The sequence below is a fragment of the Motacilla alba genome, chromosome 1, assembly GCF_015832195.1.
Source record: "Motacilla alba alba isolate MOTALB_02 chromosome 1, Motacilla_alba_V1.0_pri, whole genome shotgun sequence".
NCBI lineage: Eukaryota > Metazoa > Chordata > Aves > Passeriformes > Motacillidae > Motacilla > Motacilla alba.
The window spans coordinates 8,908,009-8,928,616 of record NC_052016.1 but is presented as its reverse complement, the minus strand read 5'-3'; the positions used below and the strand labels follow the sequence as shown (position 1 = coordinate 8,928,616).

Here is a 20,608-nt window from a genome sequence, read left to right as displayed (position 1 = left end):
CTCCATACCCAGCAGCCCTGGACAGCACAACCCTTCTCCTGGATGTCTCTCCTCTAAAGATTCAGAAAACCTGGGCTGTTCTGCACACTTTGATTTCTGGGCTGTGCTCTTTTTAGTGGCATTTTCCCCAGCTGCCTTCCCCTTTCTCTCCCTCTCCCCATCTGCTTTCCCCTGCCTTTCAGCCCTTCCCCGAATTCTGCTCTCCCATGGTGATTGTGATTTTCCTGTGAAGCCAGGCTGCCACGTGGCTCCTGCAGCTGCCGCAGGATGCACTCTGCTGTTCCCTGGGTGCCCTGGAGTACAGGATGGGGAGCTACAGGCATTCCTCAAGTGTCCTTTTTCCCAGGATAAAAATAATTAGGTTTTCACACAGTTCCCTTAAAAAAATTGTAGCTCAGCAGGGCAGGGAAACATGTGCAAATGCATTTATTGGGGGCATACAGTGGACAACAGGGCCTGGAGGGATGGGATGAAAAAAAAATAAAGTACATTTAGAGTGGATATTAAGGAAGGAGTTGTTCCATGTGAAGGTGGGCAGGCCCTGGCACAGGGTGCTCAGAGCAGCTGGGGCTGCCCAGGGCCAGGTTGGACAGGGTTTGGAGCAGCCTGGGACAGTGGAAGGTGTCCCTGGCCATGTGTGGATGATCTTCAAGGTCCCTCCCAACCCAAAGCCCCCTGTGATTCTGTGAGAGATCACCGAGGTGCCACGGGGAGCTCCTGAGTGGCCCCTGAGCCAGCCCAGGAAGGGCACTGGAATTACAGCTGCTGCTGGAGCTGAGCCACTAAAAAAAGGCAGAGTCAGTTTTCAGCCAGGTCAGCTGTACAAGGAGGCTTCCCTGTGCTTAAATAAACACCAACACGGAGTGAAAACACCTCAGTCATCAGTTGAGAGAGCATCCAGAATCTCCTACTCCGCAGGAACCTCCAATTCCTGCAGCTGGGCTTTCAGCACTGCAGAGATGGACACACTGAACGTGTCCTTGGAGTGCCTCACATGGGATGTTCTGACATTAAACTGAGTTAAAGAAACAGGAATGCTGGCAAATTACATTAAATTAAAATTTTAAATTATATTAAATTAATTAAAATTAAAATTATTTTAAAATTAAATAAAATCAAATTAAATATGGAGGGTTCTGAAGGCTGGGAATCAGAGTCTGGGACCTGAACCAAACTCACTGACACCAAAGCGTGTAGAATTTTTTGCCACCACCATGACATTTTTCAAATTAGCTTAAAATCCTATTTTCAACCCAAATGACTGACTTGGACTTTTTGCATGTGTTCTGGATCTCAAAGTCCTTAGGTTCTTCTTCATGAATTTTGCATTAAATCATAAAAGCTGGAGTTATGTTTTGAGTTAGCAAGAACTTCAGAAGTTTGGATTCTTCCTTAATCCATTGACTCAAAGGATTTTAAGAACATCAAACACAGCTACACTTCCAACTAAATCCTAATAGCTGGTGTAATAAATTCATATATATATATGTATATATATGCATATATATTTGCATATAGACACACAACTGTAGTAAAAACCCTTATTCCCTTCCTTAAAGGAATTTCTGAGCCTGAATTCCTGTAGGCCACGTATGTCACCTCTGGCATAAACAACTCACGAATGTTTGCCACGAGGTCTTTTGATCAGCTCCTGATCTCTTTGTTTATTCCCCCAGGGCTCATTTGGGGTGGTTTTTAGCCATTTTGTCTGACGCTGCTCGTGTCCAGCCAAGGGAGGAGAGCTGTAATATTGGTTCATTCTGCTCTGGAGCTCCAGGGGCTCTGCTGCCTGCACAGAGAGCAGAGGTGATTTCCCCTGGGCTTGCTCCTGGCACCTCGGGCTGCCGCGAGGGTTCTCCCCAGCTGCTGATTTGGATGGGATGCCCCAGCCTGAGCCCGGGGCTGCTCTGAGGAGCAGCTGCTGCTGCCTGTGCACCTTGGTCCCTGCCCAGCTCTGGGAGCAGGAATCCTGAGTTTAAGTCCTATTTTAAACTAATTTCGCCCCAGAACAGCAAACTCTGCAGCTCTGCTGCCAAAAGGTGAGATCCTGGGAAAGCAGTAGGGAGGCAGAAGGGCCTGTGTAAAGCTCGGGAGGAACGAGAGCGGCACTTGACAATTTCCCTGTTACACTGCTTGTTAAGGATTGTATTTTTAGAGCTGGGAACACACCCCTGCTCCAAAGCTGTCCCATTTCCTCAGCTGCAGCTGTTTCCTTATGCTCTGCTTGTGCATGGCAGGACAGCCAGAGCTTCTACCAGAGTTTAATTCTCCGTGAAAATGTTTGGCTGAAATGTGCGTCCAGGGCCCTGTCAGCAGCACAACGACAATAAAACCCAGCTTTGCCTTAGTGACCTCCAAAAGTTCCTGCAGCACAGAGAGCTCTGTTTTCTCTGTGAGTTGTCCCCTGTGCCCAAAGAATGAGGATGTTGGCATGAAATAAATAAATCTTCAGTCACCACAGGTTATTACCCAAGCTTGAGTGGGAGCTGGATACCATCTCTGGCTTGGCACTAAGCTTCCTCCATGAAAACCTGCTTTTCCTTCCCACTGAGTGGACATTAAAAGGCACCCTATTTGTTCCCCAGCTCCCAGGGCAGTGCAGACCCCAGCTCTGGGAATTTGGGGGTTTGGAACACTTCATGCCTGTTCCCTGGATCCAGGGCAGAGCAGACCCCAGCTCTGGGAATTTGGGAGTTTGGAACACCCCAATCCCCGTTCCCTGGATCCCAGGGCAGTGCAGATCTCACCTCTGGGAATTTGGGGATCTGGAACACCCCAATCCCTGTTCCCTGGATCCAGGGCAGTGCAGATCTCACCTCTGGGAATTTGGGGGTTTGGAACACCCCATCCCTGTTCCCTGGATCCAGGGCAGAGCAGAGGGAAGCCCAGCCTGGTCAGAGCTTCCTCTGGAGCTGTGGTGGCAGGACAGGGTCACTGGGTAGGTCCTGCCAAGCCCACACTCCTTTGTCAGGTGTGTTCCAGACCTGTGCCAGCACCTCTGTTGAGGATGAGATGTCCTCCTTTCCCATTAAAGCCAATTCCTGATTTGCAATTCTGAACGGGGATAATTGCTTCAGCAGCATTCCAAACCGGGCTGCAGTTATGGAGTGGGCACGCATTAACAGCAGTAATTTAATTTGTGTGTCCATTTGTAACACAAGGAAGAGTCTTTCAGGCATCACCGTTAGTGATATTTTTGCCTCTGATACATATTGGAGGCCACATTCACAGGAAATATTTGCATGAATAAAAGATGAGAGCACCGATTCCTCTGCCTAGCCAAACAAAGAAAACAAACATTGCCTTTGGGACACCTAGCACAAACAGATGCATTGAGGCTTGCCTCACCTAAGGAGAGGAGAGGAGCTGCCTGAAACAAACATTTAATTTGGGCAGAACTGCCAGAATTCTGACACTAAGTGGTCCTGAACATCAGCTAATCAAAATAGCTGCTAACCAGCTTGGGAGAGGAGCTTGTAATTAGCAGCATAATGAAATTTGCTCTCTAGGCTTCCACTTCCTCTCTCCTTCAGAGGAATGAAGGCCTCCAGTGGTCAGTGACATCTGGTTTTTTTTTTAAGAGATGGGAATTTTCAAAGGTGCTGGAGTCACTTCTACAGAGAATCACAGTGATGGATGAGCTTCTGTCCCCCAGAAACAAAAGTAGTGCCTGTTTCCACAGACCACAGCTCAAAATGCTCTTGCTCAATTCCCTCTGAGAATTGTGGCTCGAGCCCACTGGGCTTTTGTGGTTTCTGAACTACATGCAGGTTCTTTCATCCCAAAACAAGTTCTCAGGTTGTTTTTTTGTGCAGTATTCCACAGAAGTGTTGTAGCTGCTTCCCTGCCCTCCAGCCAGCAGCTGCCATTCCAGACAGGCTGGGAACTGGCCCTTTGTCACACTGATATAGCACATCTGATATAACACTGATATTGAGATAACTCCCTGATATCACACTGATATCAATCTGATATGACTGCCCTGATGTCACACTGATATTGGTACAACTCGCCTGATATCACAGTGATATTAATCTGATTTAACTCCCCTGATATCACACTGATATTAATCTGATATAACTCCCCTTTGTCACACTGATATTGGGATAACTCTCTGATATCACACTGATATTGGGATAACTCTCTGATATCACACTGATATTAATCTGATATAACTGCCCTGATCACACTGACATTATTCTGATATAACTCCCCTGATGTCACACTGATACTGGGATAACTTCTCTGATGTCACACTGATATCAATCTGATAAAACTCCCCTGATATCACACGGATATTGGGATAAATCCCCTGATATTAATCTGATATAGCTGATATTAATCAGCTATATCAGATTAATCAGCTATAACTCCCCTGATATTATTCTGATATACCTCCCCTGATATCACACTGATATTAATCTAAGTGCCCTGATGTCACACTGATATTAATCTGATATAATTCCCTGATATTAATCTGATATAACTCCCCTGATATCACAGATATTGGGATAATTCCCCTGATATCACTCTGATATTAATCTGATATAACTGCCCTGATGTCACACTGATATTAATCTGATATAACTCCCCTGATATCACACTGATATTAATCTGATATCACACTGATACTGGGATCACTCCCTGCCCTCTGAGCTGCCTCCTTTGTCCAACACCTCCTCCTCCTGAGCTCAGTGGCATTTTCACACAAGAGGAGATTTTGCCTGGATCCCACCTGGCTGGTGGAGGCCCCCCTTTGGAGATTAGGGATGCAGACCTCAGCTCCAGGGCAGTAAAATGGCCAGTGCATCAAGGACTGGCCACGTTCCCCACTCCAGAGCCTGGAGCAACGAGTCATTAACCTGAGCATGTAATTAACCTGGACGAGGGACACATTGCATTTACACTGATTATGGAATAAAAACCCCAACAACACAGGCCAAGGAACAAAAATCTCCCAAGAAGTCAGTGTGAAATAAAGCAGAATGCAGCTCACTTCTCCCCAAGGATACCCAGAGCTCTGCAAGTGACCCACAGGCAGCACTGCTGACAGAAATAATATCAGACAAGTGCAGCATCCCCTGGCACAGGGCATGTGCTCTGCTCTGTGAGGAGAGCCAGCAATAATCATTTTGACTAGAGGATGCGTGGAGAAATCTGCATTCTGAACAGGGCCCTTGGATTGCCTGTTTGCAGGGAAGCCCAGAGGGAGAACATCTTCCCCCAGATGGGAGGCACAGCTCTGCATCTGCAGTGAGAGCAGGACAGGGCAGCTCCTTGTTCCTGTGCTTCTTGTTCTGACTGGCCTTTGAGGATGGACCTCAATTCATCCCTTCCTACTTTTCCTCCACTGGAAGCCTCATGTTGTATCATTTACCACTGTTTCCCCCACTGGAAATCTCATGTTGCACCATTTATCACTGCCTTAAGTGAATTCATGAAACAGATTTTGGAAAACTTGGCAAAAGGAACTTTCTGATAAGCTCAGGAGAAGGTGTCAGGGACAAGAGTACACAGAGATATCCGAAGTGTGTGTGAGCATTTGTGTTTGTGCTGCCTTCCAGGGGAACTGGATACAGCAGCTATGGAAGGAGAAGGGTATGTGTGGCTTGGAAATGCAGCCTGCTTTCCAAAGAAGTCCTAAGAATTGTCTGTGAGGCCACCTGAACCCCCCTGGAACACTCAGGGGGATGCCTGAAGTTCCCCCTCTGCCCTGGCATCTGTGTTCAGAACAAGCTTGGGCCGGGGGCAGAGGAGATGGCCAAAGCCTCCACAAGGGGTAATTTTCTTCCCTAGGAATGGCCTTCCTTTGCCTTGCATCCATGTAAACCTGGGAGCACTCACATCAGCAGAACTGGCCCAAATGCCCTCAGTGCTCTCTGGAATTAAGTGGGGAGGTGAAGTGCTCCTTCTGCTGCCCCAAACCCTGCCACACACACTGCTCACCCTTCCCTGCTGCTCACACTTCTCTTTTTGGCCAAGGCCAGAGAAAAACCCCTGCAATCCCTGTGTCAGCACCCAGAGCAGCTGAGCACATGCTGCTGAAATTACATCACACAGAGGGAACCACTGCTGCTGCTGCTGGGGCTGCAGGGTAGGGCTGGGCTGAAGGAGTGAGGCAGGAATTGATGAGAATTGTTGTGACATTACCCATGTAATAATTGTATACCAGTTTTTTTAATTTATAATTCACGTAGTCATATTATGTGCAAAACAAGTGAAGAAGAGGGAAAATAAACTTGGAAGTGAAGCCTGTTAAAATCACAGCCTGATCCTCAGAAAATACCTGGAAAGCATATCCAACCACAGTGGATGGAACAACAGAGCCCTGCCAAAGTCAGAGATGTTTTTATTTGCCACACCACAGACAGATAATGAAAATTATCAGTGCATTGTACCCCTTGCAGCAAAGCAGCAGTGCCAGACACCCTGGTTGCTAAACCCTAAGAATGAATAATTGTTGCAGACAATGATCCCATCACAGCTTTACTGGGGCTGGCCATTGTGCAAGTCACATTTGCCCAACTGCCAGAGGAGAAACCAAAGAGGGTCACTGGCAAATCTGATCTGGACATGTCAAGACACAAAGGACAAAAACATATTTAGGAAATACCTGTTTAGAACACATTCAGAAATGGCTTTTTGGGTGCACTCATGGTCCATGCTCCAGTTTGTTACCAGAAAACCCACAGCAGCCTAAATCAAGCACTCTTCAGAAGCAAATCACACCAATCAAGGATTGGTCCACGTGAGAATGAAAATGCAAAAAATTAACTCCCTCAATTTAGCCTAAAGGGAGCTTTTACCCAAAGGTGAGAAGAGAGAGTCTCAGGCTCCTAAATGTATGAATAATTTCGTGGCTCCTGCTGATCTGGAGTGGGAGGTGCTGGATCACAACAGTGTTGGGTGCCAAAGTGACACAAATGAGGAGGGGACTGCTGCCACCCCAGGTGTAAAGAATGGCAGTGGCAGATTACTGCTTAGATCCAATCTGGATGAAGTACACTTGCTAAAAACCACTTAAAACTGGATAAAAACCAGAAACAGAGAAAGGCTTTGGGAATGGCAAACCAGTAATCACACAGATGGATTTACATTTCACACTGAGTCTGACTCACAGCAACATCAGAAGGAAAATCCAAACTCCTACTCAAAAAAAAAGAACTGTTGTGGAGGGTCTCACAAAGCCTTGGGCCTGGTCAGTGTAGGAAAGGGCTGGGAGGGGATCCATCAACCCACACAGATACCCCATAAATTCACACAGATACCCCATCAACCCACACAGATACCCCATAAATCCACTCATATACCCCATAAATCCACACAGATACCCCACCAACCCACACAGATAGCCCACCAGGCCACACAGATATCCCCAAGGGCTGTCACAGGATGGGGCCACACTCTGCTCAGTGGTGCCAGTGACAGGATGAGGAGCAGTGGCCATGAACTGAAACACAGCGAGTTCCACCTCAGCCTGAGGAAGAGCTTCTGTCCATGGAGGGGGCAGAGCCCTGCAACAGCTGCCCAGGGAGGGCCTGCAGTCTCCATCTCTGGAGACATCCCAAAAATCCCAAATTCCTGTGTCACCTGCTGCAGGGGACCCTGCTCTGGGAGCTGGGTGATCTCCAGAGCTGCCTCCCAACCCCACCATGCTGGATTCTGGGATAACAGATGTGCCAAAGGCCCTGTGAGTGCAGCACCTCTGAAATGTTTGGACGTAGAGCAAGCAATTATGACTTCAAGGAGGGGCCAATAACCATAAAACCTGGTGAGGGGAACTGGGTGGATTTTATGCAAACACTGCAACCTCTGAAGTCGAATGTTTGATCCTCACTTTCAAAAGGTCCCATCAATCCTCCAGGCAGGGACACAGTGCACTGGAATGGGGGCAAACAGCCCTAACAGGCATGGAAATCAATACACCTCCACTGCTCTGTGCTCAGGGGCTGGGTCCTGTGCTGAGGGGAATGGCACCAGTGCCAATTCCAGCCAAGGAGAGGTGTCTGGGACCTGAGAGCTGGGCTGGTGGGACACAGGGACAAAGGCAGCCTTCAATATCACCTTCTGATTCCCTCACCTGCCTGTCCAGAGGCATAGGGGAACACCAGAGCACGGGAACTGCTCCTGTTACCTTTCTCTGGGGAAAAAAAAAAGCTTCTCTTGCTTCTTGTTGCAAGCCAAAGCACTCATTTATTGGAAATACCTGTGATTTCATCTCCACTGTTTCTGAGAGGAACAAGCCAGCTGAGTGCCTCATCAGAGGCTGCTGTGAGCTGCACAGAAAGGGAATCAGGCTGGTGTTCTGTGTCTGGAGAGGCAGATGGGGTCTGGGCTGGCCTGGGGGAGACAGCAGCTGTTACACACAGGGCTGGGGTCAGCTCCTGTGACATTCCATTGCTGGGCACCAGCAGATCCTGATTTCTTGCTGGAACACCCAAAGAGCCTCGTCTTTTACAGAACAATGAGCGGGTAATTAGAGAGACCAGAAGCATTATTAAGAAGAGAAGCCTGTTTTAAAAAGAGCTCAGCTCACTCCCGTCAAGCAGCTGGCAGCCTCTGCAGATCTCTAAATGGGGCTTTTTGATGCTGCTCTCTAAAATCCTGCTCTGCTTCCTTCAGCCTGACTGGCAGTGCAGACTCAATTAACCTTTCATTAGACCAAAGGGTGCCACTGGTTTTATCCTGGGAATCCCTGCCTTGCTGCTAGACCTTCAAAACCTAACACTGTTGCAGCTTTTCTGTTTCCTAAAGCATCCCTTGAGATAACAACATTTTTTCCAGAGCACTTTCTCTGTGCCTGTCTCAAAGGCCACCTGGAGGAGGGAGCAGTGCAAAGCCAAGCCAGACTCGTGCCCCAAAGCAAAGGGAGGACCAGATTTCCTGAGCTAAAGCACAATCCCTGGAGTAAAGCCTGCAAGGAGCATCCCTCCCTGGTGTGGGTTCCTGCAGGAATGTGTGTCCTCCTCTCCTGCCCTCCTTATGACCACAGACATTTTCGGGAAGCATGGGTGATTGTGCTGCGGGTCTAAATGCACCTTAGGCAGGCAGGGAATTTTAAATGTGGCTGCAAAAAAAGAGGGAGAATCTTTGAACCGAACAGAAACATGCTCAGAAATATTCTTGGCTTCCTCTGCTATTCTGCAGCCAAAGCTGCAGGAATATTTTTGTTTACAGCCCCCACCCCTCCCCAAAAAAGCCCTCATCAGCATTCTGTGCAAGGAAGAGAAAAGCAGCAAAGTTCTCTCTGAGGTGTTTGCTGCCTTTGTTGCTCCATTTACCATTTTTAAAGAATTATGCAGCAGGGGTTATGCAGCAGGAACTGTGGAAGCACAATAAATAGAGACTCCTTCAAGGTATAGAGAAGAAAAAATACTGATTTTCAGTACGTGGGAATCCTCCGGTTTCTAACTTATTGTGAAGATGACTTTCAAATCATGCAATTTGAGCAAGCACAGGCTGGAGGAGACCTCCAGAGGCCACCTAATCTGCCTTCCTGCTCAACACTGGATCAGCTGCTTTCTGTAATCAGAATAACTCAATGGACAGACACTCCACAGCTTCTCCACTTCAGGGCTGTGCCAGGAAAAAACAAATAAAAAAAAAAAAGAAAAGAAAGATGTCTGCAGCTATTTCTGCTCACTTTTTGGACTCAGACTCCTGAAAGTTCTTGTATTGAAACACTTATTTTAAATGCTGAACATTAAAACCAGAATTCCTCAGTAAAACACTTCAGCTCTTCCTGCAGGGGGTGACTCCACCAGCTGAGGAGAGGTTGCAAGATTCTGCAAGCCCACCTTTATGAAATATTATTTTTATTCATGTTTTGCTGAAACAGTACAAGCCTAGCAACAACCTCTGCTATTCTGGAAGAGTCTGGGGTGGAATTTCACCTCTCCAGTCCCAGCAGCCAGGCAGGGAGGGAATGACTGACAGACACCTCATGTCACAACCAACACAGTGCTCTACCAAAACACCCTTATGCATTTTAAAGAGCCTTTCCCAAAAATTGAGACACTGGTTTATAGCTAAAAATATATCAATCCAAATTAAATATTTGCATGACAAGGGTGACTTTAATTAAAAACCTTTGGCATAATTTAAATCACATCCATGAAAACAGTCATTGCAGAATGAAATGACTCAGAGCAATTGAGTCTTCCAGTTCAGGGTAATTGGAAGGGAATGTCTGGGGCATCACTCCCTGCAGTGATTTTACACCCCGGAAAAAAAGCTGAATTTGAGATCCTTTTAATAGACACTGCAGCAGCTGAGCCCAAACTGATACATAATTCTGAAAAGTCATAAGTTTCTATTTGCTTAAAATGAGAATGGTTTTGCTCAGGTACAGATGGGTTTGGATAAAAAGCCCCCAGGTGCAGTGGAAGCTGCTCCCAGGAGGTTTGCAGGATGCTCAGCTGAAGGGGAAGTGAACATGTACAAGTTCCCTTCCCTTCACTCCCTCTCCCGGGCCAAGAGGGTTTGAGCACTCTGCATTTCCCAGCTGCCTCCTGCAGGGCTGGCTCTTACTGCACACCTCACTTCTGAGAGTGTGCACACCTCCCTTCCTGCCCAGAACTGCCCCAGATCTGTCAGAGCTCCCTGAAAAGTCAACTGCCCCAAGTGGGCAGGGGCACTGAGCCCAAACCACAGGCAGGCCTGCCCTACACCTGTTTGCCTGAATTGTGCCTTTCCTCCTGAAGATAACACTCATTCCCCTGGGGCCAAAGGCTGGGGTTTTTAAAACTGTAAAGCTGATTTTCCTCACTATAACCCCACACTGTAACTGCAAACCTGGGCAGTGAATGTGCACAGAATGGAGAAACAGCCAAGGAGCTGCTGTCACTAAAATCATGGGACACACATTGTGGGGTGTGTTAGGGCTGCGAGGGCCCTGCTCCAGTTTGCTGAGTGTAAGGAGCGAATTCAGTGGGTTTACACTCCTCAGCCAGGCACAGGGAGGGGTTTTACCCTTTCCCCCTGCCTGACAAGCTCCTGAGTGCTCAGGGAGAAGGAGGCTGGGAACCTGCAATGGGTGCCACCCCTCCAGAGGGGATTTCTCCTGACTGTCCCCTCTGCCCTGTGGCCAGAGCCATCCCTAGCCTCCCATGGCTTGGAAGGATTTGGAAGGAACACCAATATTTAGGATGCAGCTGGGCACAAAGGCTGAGAGGAACACTCAGGTTTAGGGTTTGAGCTGGGCACAGAGGCTCACGGGAACACTCAGGTTTTGGGTTTGAGCTGTGCACAAAGGCTGAGAGGAACAGGCAGCCTCTGACAAGACAGGAGGTGGAACACACAGCACAGCACATTGCTGTATCCCAAGGAAAGGCCCAGACTCTCCAGAATGCAAATCAGGCGAGAAAAGAACATCATGCTGCTGTCAGAACCTTGTCTGCAGCGTGTGTGACTGCAAGAGGTTGTAATTATTTCACATTTTGAGTTCAGCTTGCCCAAGTGGTGAAGCCCTTCCTGCCTGTGCAGCTGCTGCAGGCACGTCCACAGAGCAAATTTCAACTCCACAGCAGCTGAGGAGCCACGGGGCTGTCAGAAATGCATTAATCTGTTTGCCAGGCTGTGCCTGCACTCAGCAACACCAGGGTGGGGTTTGTGCAGACCACTAACACACACACACACACAGGGTGTGCTTGCATTTTCCAGCTCCTACAGCCTCTCCTGAGAGATGCTCCAGACCCCTCAGCATCTTTGTGGCCTCCACTGGACTCCAGCAGCTCCAGGAGATCTTTTCATCTCCTTGCTAATTATGCTGCACCTTCCATCTAATCCAAGGAAAAAAAAAACCTACTGTCATCCCCCCACCCAAAATAAAAATATCTTCACCGCTCAGAGCTGACAGCTGCCCTCCCTCCACAGCTCTCTGCTGGCACATTCCCTCTCTGCTCCCCTGGGTTTTGGGCTGCCCTGGTTCCTCAGGAAGAGGAAGGGACAGAGCTGCCCCCCTGGGTGCAGGATGTGGCCAGGAGGAGCCAAGTGCTGCCTGAGGAAGGCCAGGGGAAGGAAATAAGCTGGGTGTGCCCAGAAGGGAACCCAGTGAACACCTCTCAGGGATCAATGCAATCCCTTCCATTAAAACAATCCCCCTGCAGCTGAAGACTTTGAAGACAAAGCTAGAGCTTTGTGGGATGGTTGTGCCTTTGCTGGTGGCACACAGAGTAAACAGCAGCAGCAAATGAAATCACAGGAAATTTCACACCCTCTGAGCAGGACAGAAAGCTGAAAATGGGACTATGATAATTTTATCTTCAGCAGTTTAGAAGTTTCTAATGCTATTCCTTCCTTTCCTGTGAGTGTCCAGCCATTTCCAGATGTTCCCGTTATTCCCCCCTCCTGCCCTGGCTCCAGATGTGGCTGCATTTTGGCATTTGGGGATTTATTACCCACACAACCTCTATAAATCATCCAGGCTTGCTGAAGACCCAACATTTTCAAAAGAAGGACAACATGTTTTTCCTTTTTGCTAAATGCTGGGGCTCAGACTTGACAAATCATCTTTTCCAGGGAAGCAGTTGGCCATTGGAAAGGCCACATTTCTTCTCAGTGACAGCACATTACTTGGAGAAAGACCAGTGTAAATGCATATGCAGATTATGCAGCAATTTTGGCCCACGTTGGCCTCTGAATTTGCTGACCCAGCCGCCCACTTATTGGAAGTGACATCTAATCATTCTGCAAATTTTCAGCTTTCTGGTTGTCTATTTAGATTTTTTTTTGGTGTGTGTGTGTGTAAGATGCGTCCTTGAAAGCAACCAGGAGACACAAGGAAAAAACCCAGTACAGAAAATAAAAAGTGTTTCTGTTGCTTGATCAGCTCGCTTTTGCTCTCACATGTGCACAGATGTGCTGCAGCTCTGCAATCTTGTTTGTGTGGAAAAGCAAACACCTGCTTGTTCATGGGAAAAACTTGCTAATTTTAGATTGAAAACTCTCGGAATCTGGAGTCTCAAAATTCCTGCACATGAGGGGGCTGAGAAAGAGACTCTGAGCACACAGGCCTTGCAGAATTCCCAAATATTTGTGAATTTTGACACTCGTGCAGGCTGTGCCACGAAGACACTTGTTTGAAATGCCAGCTGTAGGAGTCTGAACAACACACACGCCTTTAAAGCCAAAGAGGGACCAGCCTGAGGCAGCTTGGAGAAAAAGGAATACCCTGCCATGTTTTTCACCTCTGCTTGTAGCAGGTCAAAGGCTGAACTCACTGGAAGTGAAGTGAGGCATTGTCCAGATTTTTGCTTCTTTTTGATGCCATTCCCTTGTTTGGCTAAGGGATGCTGGGCAGAGCAAAAAGGGATTTTAGAAAGATCACAGATGCATCTCTATAAAAAAATAATCAAAGGCTAATTCAGGGTTATGGAGGAAAAATAAAAAAGGATACATCTTTTTGTATTCATATGTCTCAACTGCAAAAGAATTAGGAAAGCAAGAGGATCTGACAATGGACTGGAGATCCTTATCAGCTACTACAGATTAGCTCATTTTTTTCCCAGCTGTTAATTAAATATTTACAATTTCATGTGCTAGGACAAAGCTTTGACCCAAGAAACAAGGATGCAGTGAAAAGCAGACTGAGTGAAATGAAGACATGAGTGTGAGAAGAACCCGTTCCCCTGGAGTCAGGATGGAAGTGGCTGATGCCAGGACTGCATTTCCAGCAGTGACCCTGATTTCCCCAGGCATGTCACATGGATTTCTGCAGGGAGGGCTGGGGGCTGCACTGGGGCTCCAATCCTGGTGCATACTGAGGACAAGGAAAACCACAGAACAGAGATGACACTGTTGAGAGAGAGACTGAGCTACAAACAAGTTTCAACGAGTTTCAAAACAGAGCCTTACAAAAAGACCAGGTATTTTAGAGGATTAGAACTGTGAAAGGTGCATTGTAGCAAGACCAGGTGGAGAAAAAATATAAGTGATTAGTGATAGAAGAAATAACAGCATAAGCTAATAGGCGAAAAACATTTATAAAGCATTGTAACCAAAAAATAAGTTAGCTTCTGATAGAATAACATTGAGCTTTACATCTCTTGTGTCTCACTATTCATTGAGACTGATAACAGAATCAAACCTTTGAAAACCTCTCAGTTACCCCATTTCTGTAAAAGCTAAGGAAAGCCACCCCCACGGAGATGATTTCATCCTGCCTGGAAAGCAGAACCCCAGCTGCTCCCACCCCTGGCAGCAGCACGGGTGGCTATTGCACCCCTGGGACAAACAGGGACATTGTGCATTCCCCTCTTCTCCCTGTCTTTTCAGATACTCTGGAGCATGGAACCCCCAACCTCTGGCTGAGGCTGAGGATTCTTGCACCACTGAAAGCCACCCACAGCCAGGAGACTGGAAACACAAAACTGAAGTAGAGGCTGTGAGTCTGAATTTAGAGACTGAAATAAAGGCTCTAAACCCAAAAAAACCCCAAAATCAGAGATTTTCTTGCTTTACCTAAATAAAAATGATGGAAAAATCATGGGAGTTCGTTTGATTGGTGTTTCCTCAGGGTAAACAATGCCTGGAAAAGAACTTTGAGCCCCTAAATGATGTTGAGGTGTGTCCAAAAGGAATGGGCCCTTCCTGGGTCAGGCAGCTCCTGCCAGGGATCATTGAGACCTTCCATGAGACACTCCAATCTTGTTGCTGGGTACAGGACTGGTGCAATCAATCTTCTGCAGTGTTTTAAGGCTATAGAGATCTTTTTACACAGTGTAGCAGAGCCTGCTACATGCCAGGGAGAATTATCTATTCTACCTGAGTAGAAAGGAACTGAGGCAGCTTAAAAAACAGCTTTAAATCAAAATAAACACTGAGTCATTAAAATGCTACAATGAATTAAGAAATTATTTGCTTTAATACGTTGACTTTTGTGGTTTACTAAATCAAGAGCTGCTGTAGTCTCCATGGAAAACAAGCTCCATTTGTCGACCTTTGTATTTATGTGCAAAAATATTGGAAAGGGACCAGAACACTGTCTGCCTGTAAATCAGCTTTTTCTCATTCTGAACTTTTACAAATGAAATACATTCTTTTGACACCTTTAGCATTTATCCAGGTAACGAGTCCTGCACGTTCCTTCCTCAGCCATAAATTAGGGATAACACAGCTGAAGGCAAACCCATTTCTGACAGGGAATGCTTGGCCTTATGATGCCATGCCCAGGGGAACTGCCATGATCAGCGTGCCCTGGAACCCTGTGGGAGGGACACAGCCCATCCCTGGAGCTGCAGGGCTCTGTCCCTTGTGACAGGAGGGTCCCCAAGCTGCTCCTCTCTTTCCCTGCTCTCTCCTCCCCAGCAGCAGGGCTCCTGCTGCACAGGAATGGGGCTGGTGTCTCCTTCTGAGCCAATCCATCATCCTGAGCACTGATCAGGGCTCTTTTCTCACTGCTCTCCCCGTTGCCTTTAATTTCTGTCTCAGCACAGGCATGACTACATTTGTCACATCAAAGCCACTACAGAGGGGCTCCCGAGGCAGGCCCTGAGGCTGCTCCTGAAAGCTGGAATAAAGCTGGAATGAAGCTGCCTGCACGTGTGGGTCCATCTGCACGGGCTGAGCACTCCCAGCTCCATCCACCACAGGCCCTGGACAAGCAGGGAGACAGAGGCACCTGGTGCTGCTTCCCCGCCACAGGGAAAGCCTAAAACCCAGCCTAAAAGGGGATCCAGCTAGGATTTCTGTCTCAGGCTGCAGTGCTCCTCTCTGCTCACTGCTCTCTGAGGGCTGCTTTATTTCAAAACATTCATTTCAAGACATGGAATGCACATTTGCCCACAACCTGCACTATAACAGTGACAAAACCCCATCCTGAGGCTGTTTAGGTTAGGACTAAAAAAACCGCAGTTTTTCCTGGCATAATTTACAGTGTGGGGAAAAGGGGTTGCTCAGCACCAAATATTAGCATCATTTGCTTCACTAATTACAAAGAAAGAGCTGTGCCTGGCAGAAATCACCAGATTATTAATGAGGAAGTAGAAATCTGTTTTATAGCAAGGCTTTGCTGCCTGCTAAGCTTGAGGAGCTGTGCATTGTGCACGAGAAGAGTCGAGTCAATGCATTTTTATTAACTGCACCTTTTATAGGAGCACTTAGACAATGCATTGGAATAATTATGTCCTGTGAAGCAGCATTTAACATGCTCCTCACTTTGGCTTCTGTGCTGGGAAAGCTCCCTGACAGCAGGCAAGCAGAGCTGCTCACAGCAGCGCTTCTCTGAACAGCAGAAGGGATTATTTGTAAAAAGGGAGCTGGAGGAGGAAACTATCCCTTCTTTTGTGCTTTGAGGCCCACTCAGCAAGCATTCAGCCCCATGGTGAAGCCCATGCCTGCTCCTGGAGCAGGAGAGCAGCACTGGGGTCCCAGACAAGCCTTCCTCGTGTCCCAGGGGGCTGGAAGTGTTTCACTGCCCAGAGTGACTGCAGGAACAGGGGCACTCCCTTGGCACCCACTCTCGGGAAGGGTTCGTGTGGCTGCACCAGCTCCCTCAAGTGCGTTTCTGAGCCACTTTGGAGAGCATGGCAAATGAAAGGCTGGAGTGCCAGCTGTGCTGAGCTCAAAGGGAAGGGACAGCTCAGGGGGCTCTTGCCAGCTTGAGTACAGCTGTGGCTTCCCAAAGAATCTGATTGCAGAGAAGAGCAAAACAAATCTTTGCTATCTTCCCCTTTCACAAGCATAAAGCTCACATCTCTCTGTGTCCTCACACGTGTCTAGAGGGGCTGTAAAACCAGCCTTCATTCCACAGCCACCTCCTCACTGGTTTGGGCTCTTTACTGGAGTGTTTCCTTTGGGTGGATGCTGCTTGCTCCATTTCACTTAGTAAAGCATGGCCTCAGCACTCAGCACTGGCAAGAAGGGTCCTTGGCTCATGTTTGATTCCAATGCCCTCCACATCTGCACCTACAATAAAAACATGTCTATTGCTGGAGGGATGTGACAAGAAATTGATCCAGGGGATGTGAGACTCAGTTTCAGGTCAATGCTGAACCATTTCAGGAAGACACTTTTGGTTTAGTTATTGCAAACAAAATGCTGTGCAGGGTTTTAATGCTGTGCTGTGCTTCCTCTTGTGCCTTTTTTGCTATTTATGGCTAGAGGCAGGTAGAACTCACCCTATTCCTCCCTGTCTCAGCAGCAGCTCTGACAAATACACCTGGTAGCTGATGGCAAGCGTGGCATAACTTATGTCATTTGGTTCAACTGTGTAAAATTATGTCCATAGCTATGCCACCTGCAAAGGAAATATTTACACACAGACTACTTCCTCCACCTAGAATGCTAAAACTCATTTCCAGATGAAAACCACTTTTGCCATAAAGCTCTAACCCATTCCAAGCCGTGTTTTCATTGTTGTGTACACAAAGCAGCAAAGGGAGAACAAAACCACCCCACCAAGGGCATGTGGCCAGCAGCAGAGAGACATGGAGAGCTGGATCCTCTTTTTCATCCTTCACTGTTCCAAGGAGCTGTGGTGCTGAAGGGCCTTACAGGACCAAAAGCTCCCTGTCCCTCCTTCTGCTGGGAGCAGAAGGACACACTGGAGGGAAGGCTGCCACAGCAGGTGCAATTATCCCTCCCAGTTCCAGCAGTCTGCATTTCAGGGGTTTCATTTCTCAGGGCTGTGATTGGAGCCCCATGTCCTTGTCCCTGAGAGGGGCTGCAGCCTCCTGTCTGCACTCTGTGAGTCACAGCCCGTGGGTGAGTGTCACACTCGGGGGGCTTGGTGGCAAAGTGCTGCTCTCTGCTCATCCCGAGGTGCTGCCAATGCTGGCCTTTGTGTGTGCAACAAAGAAGGAATAATTACTCCTCACTTCCCTCCTCCCTGCTGGGCAGGACCTCTGGTCCCCTTTTTCCAAGCTCTGTTCAGTGACTCCTGGAAGAGCTCTTCCCTTCACCCGAGCCTGTCCCTGCTGCTTGTCCTGGCTGGCAGGGGTGGCACAGGTGCCCAGGCACCAGGTGAGCCCTGCACTGCCACGGTGACACAGTGGTGTCACCTATTTCCTTCTCCCTGCCTCCCTAAGCGCTTCCTGAAGACCAAACAGAGCTGTAAATTTACTTTTTCAGTACATTTCAGTGGTGATTCTGAGATGATTTTCCAGCTCGTTCCCACTGATGGCTGTGCACTGTGCATGGCTCTGCAAGGCAGGGGAGAACAGTGGCAAGAGAGGGAAGATGTCTGACCCAGCTGGGTTTTGCATTTCCCTGTGGCTGCCGTCACACCCTCGGTGGATAGCACAGCTGCAATGATCTGACACAGAAATGCTGAGATGGCTGTGAGAGCCCTGGGATGGGGGAGAGCCCTCCCTGGCTGCCCAGTGCACTGCTGGGGAAGCACAGAAAGGGCGGGGATCAATGGCACTGATGCCTCAGGTTTAGCTTTTCTGGTTTGCAGATTCTGTGCTGCTTTAGTGGGTGAGTCTGGGTTCACATCAGGGGATGGTGAGCTCTGCACAGAGCAGGGAGATAAAACAATTCCTGCTCCAGCTGGGCACTAAGGACAAATGATCCAAATCTCAGGCCCAAAAGCACAAACAGAAGAGAGAAAAACAAGAAGGATGGGAGTGCATGGGCTGGAGATGGAACTGGACAATGAACTGCAAGGTGCAAATGAGCAGAACTGATCCAAGGGAGAGACCCTGTGAGCGCTCGTGCATTTTGGGACCATTTTGGTTCATCTCAGGTTCATTTTGGGACCATTTTGGTTCATCTCGGGTGCAGCCCTGGCTGGGCTCTTGTGCTGCCCAAGGTGCATCCATTGAGGAGATCCTTTGAATAAACCCCTGCTTTATTCTTTAGCTCTGCCCAGCCTCTGTTCCAGGCCAGCCTTCACAAGGCATCAATCAGAACTGCCCGTCACACCTCCCCATTCCCAGGCCTGCAGCAAATGAATCAGAATATCTGCACCCAGCCCACCCTGCAAACAACGCACTGTAACTGCAGCTTCCCCTTCAAGGTATTGCTCTGGGTCATCTCAAGCAGCCCAGGGCCAATCTCCATAACCTTTGGGATGGATTCACAATCCCTAGGATGTGTGGCACGAGTGGAACTGCAACACCAAAGCTGGAGAAGACGTGCCTGTGTGCCACAGCTCCCAGCAGAAACAGGGCTGGCTGCCTGCAAACCACACCATGAACCAAGGGACATCACAGGAAACCAGGGCAATCAGGCCAGGCCCAGTTTCAGGGAGGAAAATAAGGATTTAAGGAGTGTTGGGAATCACAAAAAACAAACATTCTGTGAGCACTGGTGTGGATGGGATGGAGCTGAATTTTGGCCTTGGCTTTGTGCTGACAAAGATCCAGCATCCATCAGGACAGGGCCCCTTGCAGACAGTACTAATTTAAACACTGTCAAGGATTGCTTCTTCAATTAATTGGCCCCAAAACCCACAAAGGAAAAGCCATTCTTGATTTAGTTTTCAAGCAGAGTATGTGACCTGTTTCAAGATACAGCCGCTGAACTTTTTCTCAGCAAAGGAGGCCATAAAGTATTCAAATCTGACCTTTTGGGAGGCTGAGAAGTCAAAACACAAACCCATGATAATAACATTTCACTTAAGAGATGGAATTACAATCAGGGGAGAAAAAAAGAAGGCTGAGAAGTCATTAAAAGAAGCCACTGAGAAGGTAAAATGTTTGCAGGTAACCTACAGACCACTTCAGGACATCATCACATTCCAGGCAGGGAATAACACTTCAAAAAGGCTTTTCCAGAGGGGAAAACCCCACCCCAAATGCACCCCTAGCAGGAATGATTCACAGGAAGGAATTAAAAAACCTCTGTTCAGAAATGGGAGCTTTATCAGTGTTTGGGAAGTAATTGATTAATGAATTCTTGGCTTCCCAGCATGAGATATTCCAGAGTTTTGGAAGCACGGTGAGAGCAGAGTGAGGCACTGAGTGATTCCAAAGGGATTCACACACACAGCAGATCCCTAAAGTCTCAGAGCAAGAGACAGGGATGTATGTAAAGACATTTAGAACAAATACAGAAATTAATCCTGGACAGGAGGAATTCAGGAATTTCAAAGAAAACCCCCAAAGCCCTCCAGTTTCTGTGTGGGTAAATCAGTCAGAACAAGGATAAAACCATTTCTGTACAGGAATAGATGGAAATTGGGCACAAATCCCCCTGGCTTCTGTGCAGGGAAGAAATGCCTGGTGAATGTGTGAGATTCTTTTCAAATTAGCAATAACTGTAACACCACATAACAAAAGGAAGATGACTTTTTGTCTTTTTGGGGTTTTTTTAGGTGGCTGGCAGAGAATCTGTATCTCTGCACGTTCCTGATTTAATTTGGAACTGTTTCTACAACAGCTCAGCATTTCAGAACTGCCCCAGAGTACACCAAGCTGGCAACAAAACCCTGACACATCACAAGCAAACATATGCCTGCGCTGAAAAACACAGCCCACATCCTCCCAAATGCAGCACTGGAGGGATGGCAGTGTCTGTTGGGAAGCACAAGGAATGAAAAACACACTCCAGGATTTCAGATTTTTAAAGTTTTTTTGTGATAAACTTACAATTTATCACCAATTTAACCCTCTCCCCCCCCCCCCCCCCCCCAATAACTACACTATCTAATTATTTAGTTTTAGTA

General features: G+C 47.7%; 1 protein-coding gene across 2 annotated transcripts in view; it reads right to left on the bottom strand.

Annotated features, from left to right (window-relative positions):
* Positions 1 to 20,608, bottom strand: part of SSUH2 (ssu-2 homolog) — a 148,112-nt gene that overhangs the window by 10,852 nt on the left and 116,652 nt on the right. The gene's annotated exons all lie outside the window — the stretch shown is intronic.